At 45.1% G+C, this 15,954-nt stretch overlaps 1 long non-coding RNA gene across 1 annotated transcript in view; it reads left to right on the top strand.

The window, feature by feature from the left end:
* Positions 1-15,954, top strand: part of LOC145518725 (uncharacterized) — a 157,037-nt gene that overhangs the window by 130,224 nt on the left and 10,859 nt on the right. Inside the window, exons 5-8 of the long non-coding RNA XR_014063223.1 lie at positions 5,672-5,856; positions 8,014-8,073; positions 11,623-11,717; positions 12,223-12,408. This is a non-coding gene — a long non-coding RNA (uncharacterized LOC145518725). The remainder of the gene's footprint in view (positions 1-5,671; positions 5,857-8,013; positions 8,074-11,622; positions 11,718-12,222; positions 12,409-15,954) is intronic.

Here is a 15,954-nt window from a genome sequence, read left to right as displayed (position 1 = left end):
CTTAAAGCTACCAGAAGGAATATAACTGAGCCACCACTTTGACTTTAGCCCAGTGAGACTGTTTGGACTTCTGACCTCTAGCACTGTAAGATAATGCATTTGCATTGTTTCCACCACTGTGTTTGTGGCGATTTGCTACAGCCTCATCAGAAACTAACACAGCAGGCTCTGACCTACCCATACAGCTGCCCAGCACCGTCTCTCTCCTGACTCCCCAGGCTCCTCCCTTCTCTCAGAAGACCTGACCTCAAATCCCAGTTCTATTTACCCATGTGCTGCTCTTGGGTACCCATAGCCTCTCTTTGGGCAAAACACAGCTCACAATCAAACTGGCCCCACAGGCTTGCTGTGAGGGTTAGATAAAATTATGCTCATGAAGTCTCTTAGCAACAGTGCCTGGCACCAGTTTGGTGCTTGATGACATTTTCAGTTGTTGAGCATAACTCTGTAACTTTCATTTCTACTTCTAGAACCACCTTCTGCTCTGGCCCTAACTAGGCTCCTCGCCCTCCCTACGGGGTCAGCCCTTTCCTGTAGTGCTTGGACCTGCAGGAGATCCGCTTCTTCCCACCAGTCCTGGGGGGCAGAAGCATCCTGGACACTGCCCCCATAGCAAGGATTTGAACAGTTTGTGATCCCTCTTTAAGAAAGAGCATTCATTCTGAAATTAATAAACCAATATAGCAGGTTGCACAACACAATGTTAATGTATAAAAGTCAGTCGTTTTCCTCTATATTTAGCTCAGTTGGTAAAGAATCCGCCTGCAATGCAGGAGACCCCGGGTTGATTCCTGGGTCAGGAAGATCTCCTGGAGAAGGGAGTGGTAGTCTTACCCACTCCAGTATTCTTGGGTTTCCCTTGTGACTCAGCTGGTAAAGAGTCCACCTGCATGTGGGAGACCTGGGTTTGATTCCTGGATTGGGAAGACCCCCTGGAGAAGGGAAAGGCTACCCACTCCAGTATTCTGGCCTGGAGAATTCCATGGACTATATGATCCATGGGGTCACAAAGAGTCGGACATGACTGAGTGACTTTCACTTCACTCACTTTATATTAACAATGAATCAGTAAAATTCAAAGTTAAAAACACAATACTATTTACATTAGCAACCCACAGAATGAAATACTTAGGTATAAATATAAAAAAGTATATTCAAGATTTATGTGAGGACAGTCTCTCAGTTTCCATTGTTTCCCCATCTATTTCCCATGAAGTGATGGGACTGGATGCCATGATCTTAGTTTTCTGAATGTTGAGTTTTAAGCCAACTTTTTCACTTTCCTCTTTCACTTTCATCAAGAGGCTCTTTAGTTCTTCTTCACTTTCTGCCATAAGGGTGGTGTCATCAGAGATTATTGGTATTTTTCCCAGCAATCTTGATTCCAGCTTGTGCTTCCTCCAGCCCAGCATTTCACATGATGTACTCTGCATGTAAGTTAAATAAGCAGGGTGACAATATACAGCCTTGACGTACTTCTTTCCCTATTTGGAACCAGTCTGTTGTTCCATGTTCCAACAGTTAGAACTAACAGTTGCTTCTTGACCTGCATACAGATTTCTCAGGAGGCAGGTCAGGTGGTCTGGTATTCCCATCTCTTGAATAATTTTCCACAGTTTGTTGTGATCCACACAGTCAAAGGCTTTGGCATAGTCAATAAAGCAGAAGTAGATGTTTTTCTGGAACTCTGCTGCTTTTTCAAAGATCCAGTGGATATTGGCAATTTGATCTCTGGTTCCTCTGCCTTTTCTAAATCCAGCTTGAATATCTGGAAGTTCATGGTTCACATACTGTTGAAACCTGGCTTGGAGAATTTTGAGCATTACTTTACTAGCATGTGAGATGAGTGCAATTGTGCAGTAGTTCAAACATTCTTTGACATTGCCTTTCTTTGGGATTGGAATAAAAACTGACCTTTTCCAGTCCTGTGGCCCCTGCTGAATTTTCCAAATTTGCTGGCATACTGAGTGCAGCACTTTCACAGCATCATCTTTTAGGATTTGAAATAGCTCAACTGGAATTCCATCACCTCCACTAGCTTTGTTTGTAGTGGTGTTTCCTAAGGCCCACTTGACTTCCCATTCCAGGATGTCTGGCTTTTGGTTGAGTGATCACACCATCATGGTTATCTGGGTCATGAAAATTTTTTTTGTGTAGTTCTTCTGTGTATTCTTGTCACCTCTTCTTAATATCTTGTGCTTCTGTTAGGTCCATACCATTTCTGTCTTTTATTGAGCCCATCTTTGCACAAATGTCCCCTTGGTATCTCTAATTTTCTTAAAGAGATCTTTAGTCTTTCCCATTCTATTGTTTTCCTCTACTTCTTTGCATTGATCACTGAGGATGGCTTTCTTATCTCTCCTTGCTCTTCTTTGGAACTCTGCATTCAAATGGGTATATCTTTCCTTTTCGCCTTTGCCTTTAGCTTGTCTTCTTTTCTCAGCTATTTGTAAGGCCTCCTGAGTCAACCATTTTGCCTTTTTGCATTTTTTTCCCCCTTGGGGATGGTTTTGATCACTGCCTCCTATACAATGTCATGAACCTCCATCCACAGTTCTTCAGGGACTCTGTCTATCAGATCTAGTCCCTTAAATCTATTTGTCCCTTCCACTGTATAATCATAGGGGTTTGATTTAGGTCATATCTGAATGGTCTAGTGGTTTTCCCTACTTTCTTCAATTTAAGTCTGAATTTGGCAATAAGGAGTTCATGATCTGAGCCACAATCAGCTCCTGGTCTTGTTTTTGCTGACTGTATAGAGCTTCTCCATCTTTGGCTGCAAAGAATATAATCATCTGGTTTTGGTATTGACAATCGTGTGGAGTCTTCTCTCGTTTCATTGAAAGAAGGTGTTTGCTATGACCAGTGTGTTCTCTTGGCAAAACTGTTAGCCTTTGCCCTGCTTCATTCTGTACTCCAAGGCCAAATTTGCCTGTTACTCCAGGTATCTCTTGACTTCCTACTTTTGCATTCCAGGCCCCTGTAATGAAAAGGACATCTTTTTTGGACTGCAAGGAGTCCAGATGAAAAGGACATCTTTTTTGGACTTCAAGGAGATCAAATCAGTCAATCCTAAAGGAAATCAGTCCTGAATATTCATTGGAAGGATTGATGCTGAAGCTGAAACTCCAGTACTTTGGCTACCTGATGCGAAGAACTGACTCATTAGAAAAGACTCAGATGCTAAGAAAGATTAAAGGCAGGAGGAGAAGGGGACGACAGAGGATAAGATGGTTGAATGGCATCACAGACTTGATGGACATGAGTTTGATCAAGCTCTGGGAGTTGGTGATGGACAGGGAAGCCTGGCATGCTGCAGTGCATGGGGTCACAAAAAGTCAGACATGACTGAGTGACTGACTGTACTGACCGGGCTATATGTGGAAAGCTACAAAACTCTGAGGAATGAAATAATAATACTAAGTAAATGTTTGTGGGTAGAAAGGAACACTCAATATTGTCAAAATGTGAGTTCTTCCCAATTTGATCTATAGATTTAATGCAATTCCTATCAAAACTCCGGCAAGTATGTTTGTGAATATTAGTAAACTCATTCTGAAATTAATATGGAGAGAAGAAGACCCAGAATAACCAACGCAATATTGAAGGACAAAAAAGTAAAGTTAGAAAATTGACACTACCCAACCTCAAGACTCACTGGGAAGCTGCAAAGTAATCAAGACAGCGTGGTAACAGCAAAAGAATAGACAGATAAATGGGACAGAATAGAGAGCCCGGAAATAGACCCACATAAATACAGTCAACTGATCTTTGAAAAAGGAACAGAGGCAAACAATGGAGCAAATATAGTGTTCTTAACAAACGGTGCTGGAAGCTGGACATCCACATGTCAAAAAAATGAATCTAGACAGAGATCCTACACCCCTCACAAAAATTAACTCAAAATGGGTCATAGACCTAAATATAAAACATAAAGCTATGAAACTCCTAAAAGGACTTCCCTGTGGTTAAGAATCTGCCTGCTAATGCAGGGAACACAGGTTTGGTCTTTGGTCTGGGAAGATCCCACATGCCATGGAGCAACTAAGCTCATGTGCTGCAACTTCTGAGCCCCTGAGCCACAACTATGAGGCTGTGCTCTAAAAAGGAGAAGCTTCCACAATGAGGAGCCACTCACCGCAATGAAGCGTAGCCCTGACTTGCCACAACTAGAGAAAGCCCGTGTGTATTAGTGAAGACCCAGATCAACCAAAAATAAATAAATAAAAATTAATAAGCAAAATGCCTGAAAGATACTAGGGGAGAAAACCTTGATGACCTTTCAGTTACTGATGCCTCTTTAGGTACACCAAAGACATGACCATCAAAGACATAATTGATAACCTGGACTTCACTAAAATGAGAAACTTTGCTCTGCAAAAGACAGTGTCAAGATGATTAGAGGACAAGCCATAGACTGGGAGAAAATATTTGCAAAATGCACATGTGATAAAGGACTGGTATCTCAAATATACAAAGAACTCGTACAAGTCAATGGTAAGAACACACATAATCCTTTAAAAAATGGGCCAAAGACCTTAACAGATACCTCAGCAAAGAAGATCTCCAGAAGACAGATAAGCATATGGAAAGATGCTCTACATCCTAAGTCATCAGGAAGATGCAAATGAAAACAACAGTGAGATACCACTACAGACCAATTAGAATGGCCAAAATTCAAGCACAGACACCAAATGCTGGAGAGGATGTGGAGCAACAGGAATGCTCAGACAATGCTGGTGGGGATGCAAAATGAGACAGTCACTTTGGAGGTCAGTTTGGTAATTTCCTCCAAAACTAAACATACTCTTACCATCAAATCCAGCAGTTATACTCCTTAGTATTTCTCCAAAAGAGTTAAAAATGTTTGTCCACAAAACGTCTGCAAACAGATGTTTATAGCAGACTTATTTGTAATTGCCAAAACTTCAGAGCAACAAAGGTGTCCTTTAGTAACTGAATGGATTAATAAACTTGTGTAACATGCGGACAATGGAATATTGCTCATACCTTAAAAAGTAGGCGCTATCAAGCGCTGAAAAGACACAGAGGAGACTTAAATGTATATTAGTGAGTAAAAGAAGCCAATCCAAAAAAAGCTACATGCTGTGTGATTCCAAGTATATGACATTTGGAAAAGGCAAAACTATGAAGACAGTAAAAAGTGGTTGCCAGGGGTTCAGGGAAGGGAGTAATGAATAAGTGGAGCACAGAGAATTTTTAGGGCAGTGAAAATAGTGTGTAGGATGTTATAATGACAGATACACGTTGTTATACATCTGTTCAGACCCAGACAATGTGCAAAAGCAAGAGTGTACCGTAATGTAAGCTATGGACTTTGGGGGGATTATGATGTGTCCGTGTAGGTTTATCCTTGACAACAAATGTACCACCCATGTGAGTGATGTTAATAAAGGTGGAGACTACTTACATGTGTAGGCAGGGGGTATGTGGTAAATCTCTACACCTCTTTCTCAGTGTTATTGTAGACCTAAAACTGCTCTAGAAAGAAAAAATATCTTTTAAAAAGAGAAAGAGACAGTAGACTTTACAAATATAAAATAAGGTCTCAGATAGGACCTGTGCCAGAGAAGGCCTCTGAAGTTTAAAGTCCATTAGTTTTTTTTTTTTTTTTTCTGCTCTAAATCCCTTCTCCTCCTGTGCCAAACAGCCTCCAGAAAAGTCCCTCCAAACAGCTCGAGTAACTGGTGCAGGCAGTGACCACTTGGCCTCCCAGCAGTCTCCAAGCTCCCTTGGTAAGTGAGCAAGACCTCTGATGAAACCGATGCAAACTCTCCAGGATGTGACCAGCTTCTTGGGACCGAGGAAGAGCTAATCTCCTCCTTGCTCTGACAGGTAGTCGAATTTGGAAAATCAAAAGATTGGACACCAATTCCATTTGAGTTTCAGATAACAAATAATTTTTTTTAGTATAATATAGGACAGTTTGGGCTTCCCTAGTGGCTCAGTGGTAAAGAATCTGCCTGCCAGTGCAGGAGACATGGGTTCAATCTCTGGGCTGGGAAGATGCCTTGGAGAAGGGAATGGCTACCCACTCCAGTATTCTTGTCTGGGAAATTCCATGACGGTGGAGCCTGATGGGCTGCAGTCCATGGGGTTGCAAAAGAGCCAGAAATGACTTAGCAGCTAAACAACAACAACAGGACAGTTTGCAGGGGACATTTAGCAGGCTGTCCTGTATGTTACCTGGCAGCCCTATCTCTCAGGGACCCAGCAGTCAGGTTAGTGCCATGGGAAACGAAATTGATTTTAGCAGTGGGGCTCCTGACAGTTCTTTGCCAGACAAGGATGTGGGTAGTCAGACTCTGGGTGTGTCTCTCAGAAGTGCCCCTGGTCTGGAAAGTGGGTGGAGACACTTGATTGGAGTAACCAGCAGCAGAAAGGATGTGGGGCAGCCGCACCCCGGCAGGTCGGTGACTCAGAGCCAGACCACCTGGGCTTGAATGATTGACCTGAAATTGTGAAGATCTCACTTCCCTCTGAACCTGTTTCTCCACCTGTAAAATGACGGCTCCTTGGTTCTTGGGTGGTGTGAGCATAAAGTAGGAAAACATATGTGTAAAATGTAATATGTAGGAGTCAATGGTAAGTACCCCTATGTTAGATATTTTTATTGTCAGGTATTTAGGAAAGATAAAAACATTTCTCCAAACTGTTGGATCTGCTTTGCTGAAGCTGAAGCTGGCAGGTGGGGGCTCTGAGGTCCACGTGACCACCCCTCTCTGTGCGGGACTCTCTGTTCTTCTTGAATGAGCCTGTGTCCTTTGTCCCTACAGTGGGTTCTGACAGACTGCGCACTGGACTGTTTTTCCGGGGATCCGCCCTGGAGCCCCTGCTCGCTTTGCCTCTGACGGTTGCAGGCTCTGTAGCCCCAAGCACAAGCTGCCAACAGCCGTCTTCCGATTCTGCCGGCCCCCTGCTCAGGCCGAGGCTGTCGGCCCTGCCCTGAAACACTCCAGGAGCATCTCTGGGGTGGCCTCTGCCTGTCCCTGAAGCATGACCGCAGAGCCCTGAGATGTGGGTAGCACTCAACCTGGTACATTTTGTCTTCTGTGAGTGCTGAGAGCAGGCTTCAGCACACCCACTCTGCAGATGCAGAAACTGAAACTCATGGGAAGAACACCATGTGAGCAAACACCTGTGCTGGCATTCTACATGCCTGATCTCACAGTTTAGAGCGGGCAGATCTGTTGCTGTTGTTCCTATGAATGGAATACATTCAAACATTAGAAAAGCACTGTATTAAAATAAGTCTTCCTCACCAAATTCAATAGCCCTCATCTCTCTCTCAAGCGCAGTTTCTCATTTAGGGCCAGATAACTCATTCTGGGGCTGTTCTGTGCCTGTTCCATGCAAGATGTTGAGCAGCATCTTTGGCTTCTACCGTCAGTGGCACACTCCCCCCCCCCACCCCCGTGTGACAACCAAAAATGTCTCCAGACTTTGTCAGATGTCCCCAGGAGGCTAAATTAGCCCTGCTGAGAACCGCTACTCTAGAAGGATCACCATTAATAGCTTCCTGAAATTCTTTTTAGAATATTTCTAAGCACATGTGTGTGGCTTTTAACAAAGATGAATTAGTATGTACAACTCTTCCACTGCTTGCTTTTTTACTTAACAATATGTCATGGCCCTCTTTCTGGATATGCACACAAATCTGCATTTTGCCTTGGAACAACAGCATGCTAGTTCTTTGTGGGTCTAGCTGTGATTGGTGTAACTAGATTGATAATTCCCCTAACAACAAGCATTTGAGTTGCTTCCAGCATTTTGCAGCTACAAACAATGCTCCAGTCAGTATCCTCACATGTATGTCTTGATACATCCATGGAATAAACACCTAAAAGTAGAATTGCTGGATCAGAGGTAGGGACATTTTACATTTGATCTGCCACATTGTTATCCAAAATTGTTTGTACCAATTTACTCCTCTGCCACGAATATCTTGATTAAAGGTACCACAGTATTTAATGAGCATTCACTATATTTCAGGAGCCATGCAAAATAATTCACGTGTGCTACCTTATTTACTTCTCATGACAATTCTTTTTGGTAAGTACTGTTATTATTTCTACTTTACAAATGAAAGAACTGTGGTTTGGAGAGATTAAGAATCTTTTCTAAGCTTGCACATGACGGTACTGGGACCCCTCTTAAATTTCATAGCCATCTTGGGAGGCAGGCCCCATATTCCCATTTTCTAGTGAGACCACTGAGACCCAGAGTCAAACAACTTGCCCAGGGCCACAGAATCCAACCACAAACTCAAGCTTGACTCCAGAATCTGTGCTTCCCTGTGAAGGCTCTAGTGGCACCTCCTCCAGGAAACTCTCAGGGATTACTTCAGTGGCCTTCTCACCTGACCTCTAGTATCAACTTCCTGGGAGCCCTGGAACCTGCGGCAGAGTGCAGATTCCACACTCACTGACCAGAGTGTGGGTTTGTGGGTGCATGGGACCTTACAGGCATTGGTGTTATACAGACCTAAGTCAGGATCCCCCTTGGCCCTCTACCCACTGAAAGTAAACTTGGGCAAGAGACCTTCCCTTTTGGGGTCTTAGTGATTCCTTATCATGATTCTTGTTTTACTGCTGTTACTTGTTCCCCTGACACATTATTATTGATAATTGATACATTATTATTTGGGCTTCCCAGGTGGTGCTGGTGGTAAAGAACCTGCCTCCCAATGTGGGAGGCATAAGATGTGTGTGTGTGTGTGTGTGTGTGTGTGCGCACGTGCGCATGCGTGTGCGTGTGTGTGTGTGTGTGTATGGGTTAGTTGCTTTGTCGTGTCCGACTCTTTGCAACCCCATAGACTGTAGCCCACCAGGCCCCTCTGACCATGGGATTCTCCAGGCGAGAACACTGGAGTAGGTTGCCATTTCCTTCTCCAAAAGGAACTATAGAAAGAAAGAAAGTGAAGTTGCTTAGTCGTGTCCGACTCTTTGCTACCCCGTGGTCTGTAGCCTTCCAGGCTCCTCCCTCCATGGAATTCTCCAGGCAAGAGTACTGGAGTGGGTTGCCATTTCCTTCTCCAAGGCATAAGATATGTGGATTCAATCCCTGGGTCGGGAAGAGCCCCTGCAGGAGGACATGGCACCCACTCCAGTACTCTTGCCTGGAGAATTCCATGGACAGAGAAGCCTGGTGGGCTGCAGTGCACAGAGTCGCAAAGAGTCAGACACGACTGATGCGACTTAGCACGCATGCACGTTATTACTTATACAGTATTATTAACTGAAGTCCATAGTTTATACTAGGATTCTCTTTTTAGGTTGTGTGTTCTCTGGCTTTGAACAAATGCATCATGACATGAATAATCCACGGGACAGTCTCACACAGCGTAGTTGCACTGCTATCAGAATCCCCTGTGCTCCACCACTCACCTCGCCTCCCCTGTCCATCCCCTGCCCCAGGGGCCATTTTCAGTGCTGGGTCCCATCCCCTGCCCCAGGGGCCATTTTCAGTGCTGGGAATACAGCTGGGACAAGTTAAAATTTCTGTCGTCATGAATCTGACATTTTAGTGGAGGATTTAGATAAGAAACCAACAAATGAATAACTCATAGCAAGTTCCAGTAATGATAACCTCTGTACAGAGAGTGCGTGGGAGTGGAGAAGGGGTTCCTTTTTAGACAGAATGGGTAGAAGAGGCCTCTGAGGAGATGTCGTTGGAGTAGGCTCTGCCCATGTGTGATGGCCATGGATCCCACTGGCAGCCCTGGGCTCAGAGACCCCTGCCGCTGAGAGGCCAGCCAGAGCGTGAGGCCCCGACAGGCACCCTGACCTCTCACTATGAGGAGAAGGCTCAGGGCTGAAATTCATTTACTGAAGTCCTAACCCCTCGTACCACACTGTGACTGTACTGGAGATAAGGTCTTTACAGAGGTAACTAGGTCAAAATGAAGCCTGATATGACCGGTGAGCTTGTAAAGAGAAGAAATCGAGACAGAGACACGGAGGGAAGGCCACTTGAAGGCACGTGGAGACACTGGCCATCCACAAGAAGAAACTGACCCTGCTGACACCTCGATCTTGGACTTCTAGCCTCCAGAATTGTAATGAAATAAGTTTCTGTTGTTTGAGCCCCCTATTAGTGCTTTTTGGCAGCCCTAGCTGACTAAGGCGGGAGGCAACAAGACTCCTCCCATTGTCCCACCTGCCCATCCACTCAGTGGTGTTAGGGAGGATGGTCTAACACCTCCCTCGGGAAGAACAGTTCTGACTCCATATTGGATCTGTTTCTTTTCCTTTAACCTTCGTGTTCCATTGCTTTAGCTACCAGTTAAGAATGTTGCCTATAACCTGAAAAATATAGGATAGCCCATTCTCAAGGGTCTGACCTTTGAAAGTATAACACTTTTCCATTCATGTAGTGATAATTTGCAGAACAGAGAATAACATTTGCCATATTGGAGGTTTAGCAACATTGTGGCCAGACCTAGGCAGACAGTTGTAAGAACAAAGGATTCTGGCATCAAGAAGTTTGCAACAACCAAACTTGCCATGGCAAATAGATGGGGAAAAAGTGGAAACACTGGCAGACTTTATTTTATTCATTGGAAAGACTGATGCTGAAGCTGAAGCTCCAATACTTTGGCTACCTGATGCGAAGAGCTGACTCATTGGAAAAGACTGTGATGCTGGGAAAGATTGAAGGTAGGAGGAGAAGAAGACGACAGAGGATGAGATGGTTGAATGGTATCACCGACTCAATGGACAGGAGTTTGAGCAAGCTCTGGGAGATGGTGAAGGACAGGGGAGCCTGGCGTGCTGCAGTCCATGGAGTATCGAAGAATCAGGCACAGCTGAGCGACAATAACAACAACAAAATTTTTATGATGATCATCTATCTATAGCAAGTGAAACCTATTTTCCAATTGCTACTGTGAGAGAAAGATTCCTCTTAACATACATAAATTTTATTAGCTCAAAGGACCAAATATTTGGGGTGCACCCGGCACAATGCCTGGCATCCCCCACTTGGATGAGTTAGCAGCACTTTTATTCCATTAAGTATTTGTCTTTACAACGAGCCTGGTATTGAGGTATTATTCTCACTTCATTGCAACGGAACTGACCTAAAGACACATTCTGCTGACCAGTCAACCTGCCCACAGCCGTGAACCCCACTGCAAATCCTCCAGTGGGCTCAATGGGGTGCTTGGCTATGGCGCTAAGGTCACAGGGGTTGAGGTTGTGGGTGTGACTTTGTAAATAAGTCTCAAAATTCCTGGTCATCTTGTCTGTCCCTCTGCAGCCCCTGGCCCTGAAACAGATTTTCTGTGTTATCTCCAGCTTTTTTTGTTTTCCTACTTCCCTTCTAATTTACCTCTCTGGAGCGCAGATGCATCTGGAAAATGAGGTTTAGAGGTTCAGTGGTTTTTCAAGCAAGCAAGCTTCCTCCTAGCAGCAGAACCATCCTGAAACTCTGCTTTATATGCTGCTGGAGGATTGAGGACCCTGTGGTGACAGTCACTTAAAGAAAGCTCTTATTGATTGTGTGTCTCCTAGGTCTGGGACTTTTCATATATCATCTCATTTTGCTCAAAGGCTCTGACAAAGAGCCATGGAGGTGGACAATGTTGTCACTGTTTTTCAGATGAGAAGACGGAGGTCTGGAGCTGGGCGATGAAGTGGTGAAGGTCCCGGGGTCAGTGCATGGCAGAGCTGGGAGTCAGACTCACATCTGTCTAGGTGCAAAGCCTGTGTTGTTTTGTTTTGAGGCAAACATTGTTTTGTCTGGACTACGATGCAGTTCAGGTTTATGGAAAAAATAACATTTATAATAACACAAGTGACCTTCATGTTTTAGCAGGAGGCTCAGTGCCTGGGGCATGATTTTTACAAACCCTGCTCTTCCTTTCCTCTTTCTTGGGAGGAGAAAAGCCCCTGTGCCCTGAACATTTACTTTAGCTTTCACAAAAAGAAGCCGGAGGCAGGTGTGTTTCTGTAGCTCTCCTTTGAAATGGAGGGAGTGAGGAACAGAGATATTACTGAGGCTTGGGGCTGAAATTTGAGGGCAAATAGAAATCTTAGAAAGGTGTTGATTTCCTTTAGACCTGGAGAAGTCTGTCAGAAGGATGCTAATTCCCAGAGCTCAGAGGAGCTTCCCAGAATGCATTGCAGGAGAGAAGGACAGATGCAAGTGAGACGAGGCTGCAAGGCCCTGATCCCTTTGTTTTGGACGTGGCTTCCACAGGAAACTGATGCGATGGTGACAGATACGTGTACAAACACTTCGTCTGCTGGAGAGTGCAGTGCAGAGGGGGATGGGGAGAGGATGAGCAGGAGGAGGAAGAGGAGGAGGAGGAGCCTCAGAAGGCCTGGATCCAGGCTCAGCTCTGCCACCAGCTACCTGCGTGGCTTGGAGGAAGCTGCCTATCAGGTAGACCCCAAAGTCTCAATCTCTAGAAAATGGTTGGGCACTAGACTATCTCATTGTTCCACTTAGGTCTAACAGAGATGAATTTGGCCAGTACAGTGTGGGACTCTGTTTCCTAGGAACATGCCCTGAGCAGTAACAATGGGAAGAAATGAGAAAAGTAGCTCAGACTTATTAAGCACTAGTGTGGACTAAGCACTATGTGAAATATTTTGTGTGGCTTATATCACTTGTGTCTCCTAATAAATGTGAGAGCTGGATACTTTTATATCTTCACACTCAGAGATAAGAAAACTGAGGCTCGGAGGCTAAGGGATTTGCTCAAGCCCCAGACCTAGAAAGTGGCAGATCCAGGATTCAAACCTGGCATGCCCTCTTATGTGCAGCTTCAAGTAGCGGCCACAGGCCTGGATGCAGGGGTGGACACTGCCAGGCCCCATCGACATGCTCTCATCCCAAGGTCCAGAAAACCGAAAGCTGACCTCCCTCAGCTGAGTGTCCCTGGCTCAGGGAGGCATTGCTGGGGTGTAATGGGATCTGTTTAGACAGGCCCCGGCAGTGGGAAACCTGAGCTGCTCCCAGACCTGTCCCTGAAAGGGGCTGGAGGACAGCTTGGGACTTGGAGATTGGTTCACACGAACCCAGATCTTCCCTAGCAGGCTGAGTAGCTTTCAGCCCTTGTTAATAGTGTCATCTCAGATCAGTGCCAGGGGAACCACTGGCCATGTGGGTCACTCTGGGGGTGTGGAGGGGTGGCCCTTGGTCCCTTCGGTTGACACACTACCTGCTTCAAGTTGACAAGGCAGAAATTTCAGGTGGAAGGGCTGCCCAGGTGCAGGAGTTAGTTTCATACTTGCATGTATATCACTTGCAAGCTTGAACCACAGCCTGCCTGCAAATTCCAGACCATGCTCCCGAAAGCCAACCTGATCAAATATTCATAGACACTGGTGGGTTGTCATCCTCATGAATCCCATGATCTGCACTTATTGCTTTAGTGCTATTTTTATGAGAGTGATTTTTCCTCCTTTGCTGTGTGCCGCATTTTCACTACCCTCCAAAAAAGAAAAAGCCCAGCTTAGAAACATGTGGACAGCTGTGGTTTATCAAAATTGTGCTCAGGTCTCAACCTTGGAAAGAAAATTAATTTATGTATGTGGCATTGATTACAGTGATGGAACCACTTAAATATTTGTTTGTAGAGGTGCACGACATGGAAGGAAAAATCTTCCAATCAAACTCTTGGTTTAGTCAAGATTTATCATGTGATACATATATGATACAATACTCATATAACAAATCCATGAGCTAGATGATATTATCACCACCTCCATTTTTCAGATGAGGAAACTGAGGCACAGGGAAGTAACTTGGCCAGATCTCATACATTACAAAAGGCAATTTGCTGAGCCCAATTTGCTCGTATTCAGAAAGTGAGGGATGATAATTCCTAGTTTACTAGGTTCTTGGGAAGATAAGATTCTGTAAGGGAGGAGCGCTAAGCATATGGAATGTTCTTCATCCCTCAAGAACATTGAGGAATGTTCTTTGGAGGAATGTTCTTTCCTCCCTCTCTCCCTCATTGTTTCTTTCTTTCCAGCGTTGATCAGAGTCTCTATGATGTCAGGTCTAGTGCCAGATCCCAGAAGGAGCCCAAAAGGTCAATAGTGCCTTCATCCTTCCTGTCTCCTGAGAGATTGCCGTTTTGCTGAGAGAGGGGCAATAAGCAATGATCTTCTCATTGTCTCACTCTCCCCTGGTGCCAGGGGGGCTTCAGTAGTTCCCCTCATATGGCTTCTGCTTCCCCCCTAGTTCTGGAGGGAGAGGTGATTCTTATTGGCAGGCAGAATCAGAGAATCTTTGCCATCTGTTACTGCTTCCTTAGCATTTTATGTGAGCAGAACTCTGACCCAGGCAGAGGCCAGGGAAATGGAAGGGTTTGCCCAAGGTCACACAGGAAGTAAGCTAAGCCAGGATTTGGACAAGATCTATCTGACCCAAGCCCCATGATAAGAGTGGGTTGCCATTTCCTTCCTTAGAGGATCTTCCCGACCCAGGGATCGAACCCTGGTCTCCAGCATTGCAGGCAGACGCTTTACCATCTGAGCCACCAGGGAAGCCCGATGATAAGACAATGCATTTCAAACTCAGACCACCGTGATGGGTTCAAAGTCCCTCCCTACTTTGAGCCTAAATCCACAGCCTGTCATTGGCATCCAACAGCCTCCAACCTTGGATCCAGCCTTGCGTGCCACTTTCCCCAAATAGAAGTCACTCCCTTCAACTTCACTCTGGTAAATGTCTGGCATTATGACTCTGTCTTCACTCAAGATCCCTAATTCCTTAAAATCTTCTATTTGGAAAAGATGCTGAGTTCCCCTCCCTTCCCTGGCACTCTTCCTTGATCCTTTTTATCAAGGTCCCACTTTTAAGCAAGATACCTGAGGTTGAATGAGTCACTGCAGATGAGGCTAAAATGCAATGGGACCTGCTTCTCACCTGTAGTGGGCTCCTGCTCAGCCTCTCTGCTGGGCACACTCAGCGCAGCATCATCTTTGAGTCAGCTGGAGTCCCCAGGTGACAGGCACACCTGCTGCTACTGAGGCAAAGGTGTGCAGGCACCCACAGGCATGGAGCACCTCCTAGATTCCAGGCTCAGTTCACGTACGATGCTGCTCAGAATCCTCACCCTGTCTGTCCGAGGCAGGTCTTATCAGCCCCAAATGAGACACTGAGGTGCAGAGAGGGACTGTAATTAGAAGCCCAGAACTAAAGGCAGGTCTTAGCCCCAAATGAGACGCTGAGGCTCAGAGAGGGACGGCACTTAGAAGCCCAGAACTAAGTGAAAGCCCCTAATCTGCTGTCTCTGTGATCAAGTTTTCAGTCCCAATGGGAATGACTTACCCTTTGAACATCATGTGATTGGATTCAGTCTCTCATACATGCCGCTCACAATATTTTAGGGCTCCAAGTATTTCAGTACATCCAAGTATTTCAGTTGGGTTGTGACCCCTAACTTTGTAATTTCTGGAATGTAATCATCATGTCATTTGTAAATGTCATGAATAGGATGTCATTGAGTTCAGAGTCCTGAAATCTCCACTAGAGACCTTTCCTGCTCCAACCTCTACTAACTTACTAATTTTTGAGACTTGACCCCAAGAATCCAGCAAACATACGCTCATCCCGCCAAACTTCTCCAGCTTGTCCAAATGAACATTTCATGAGACCACTGTGGTTGACATGGGTAGTTTGAATTTATTTCTATTCTTCTGTTGGTATTAACATTTTTATTTTCCTTTGGGGAAGATGGTAGATTAAAATATTGCTTCTGATTCTTCATTCCTATAGAACAGGGTTATACATCATGTTATTCAACACATGGGTTTTCAGTGCTTCCCAATCAAGTAGCTGGAGTTTTATCCCCTTATGGCACTGTTATTGGGCTTGGTCAAGAGGCTTGTACTGACCAATGGTATATGGTGGACACGATGTGAGCAGAGGGTCTCAGTGTGCTTGTGCGGTTTGCTCTGTGTACCTGTCATCCGA

Source organism: Giraffa tippelskirchi, chromosome 8, assembly GCF_054371585.1.
Source record: "Giraffa tippelskirchi isolate mGirTip1 chromosome 8, T2T-mGirTip1v1.2.pri, whole genome shotgun sequence".
Lineage (NCBI taxonomy): Eukaryota > Metazoa > Chordata > Mammalia > Artiodactyla > Giraffidae > Giraffa > Giraffa tippelskirchi.
This window is presented reverse-complemented; position numbering and strand designations above follow the sequence as displayed.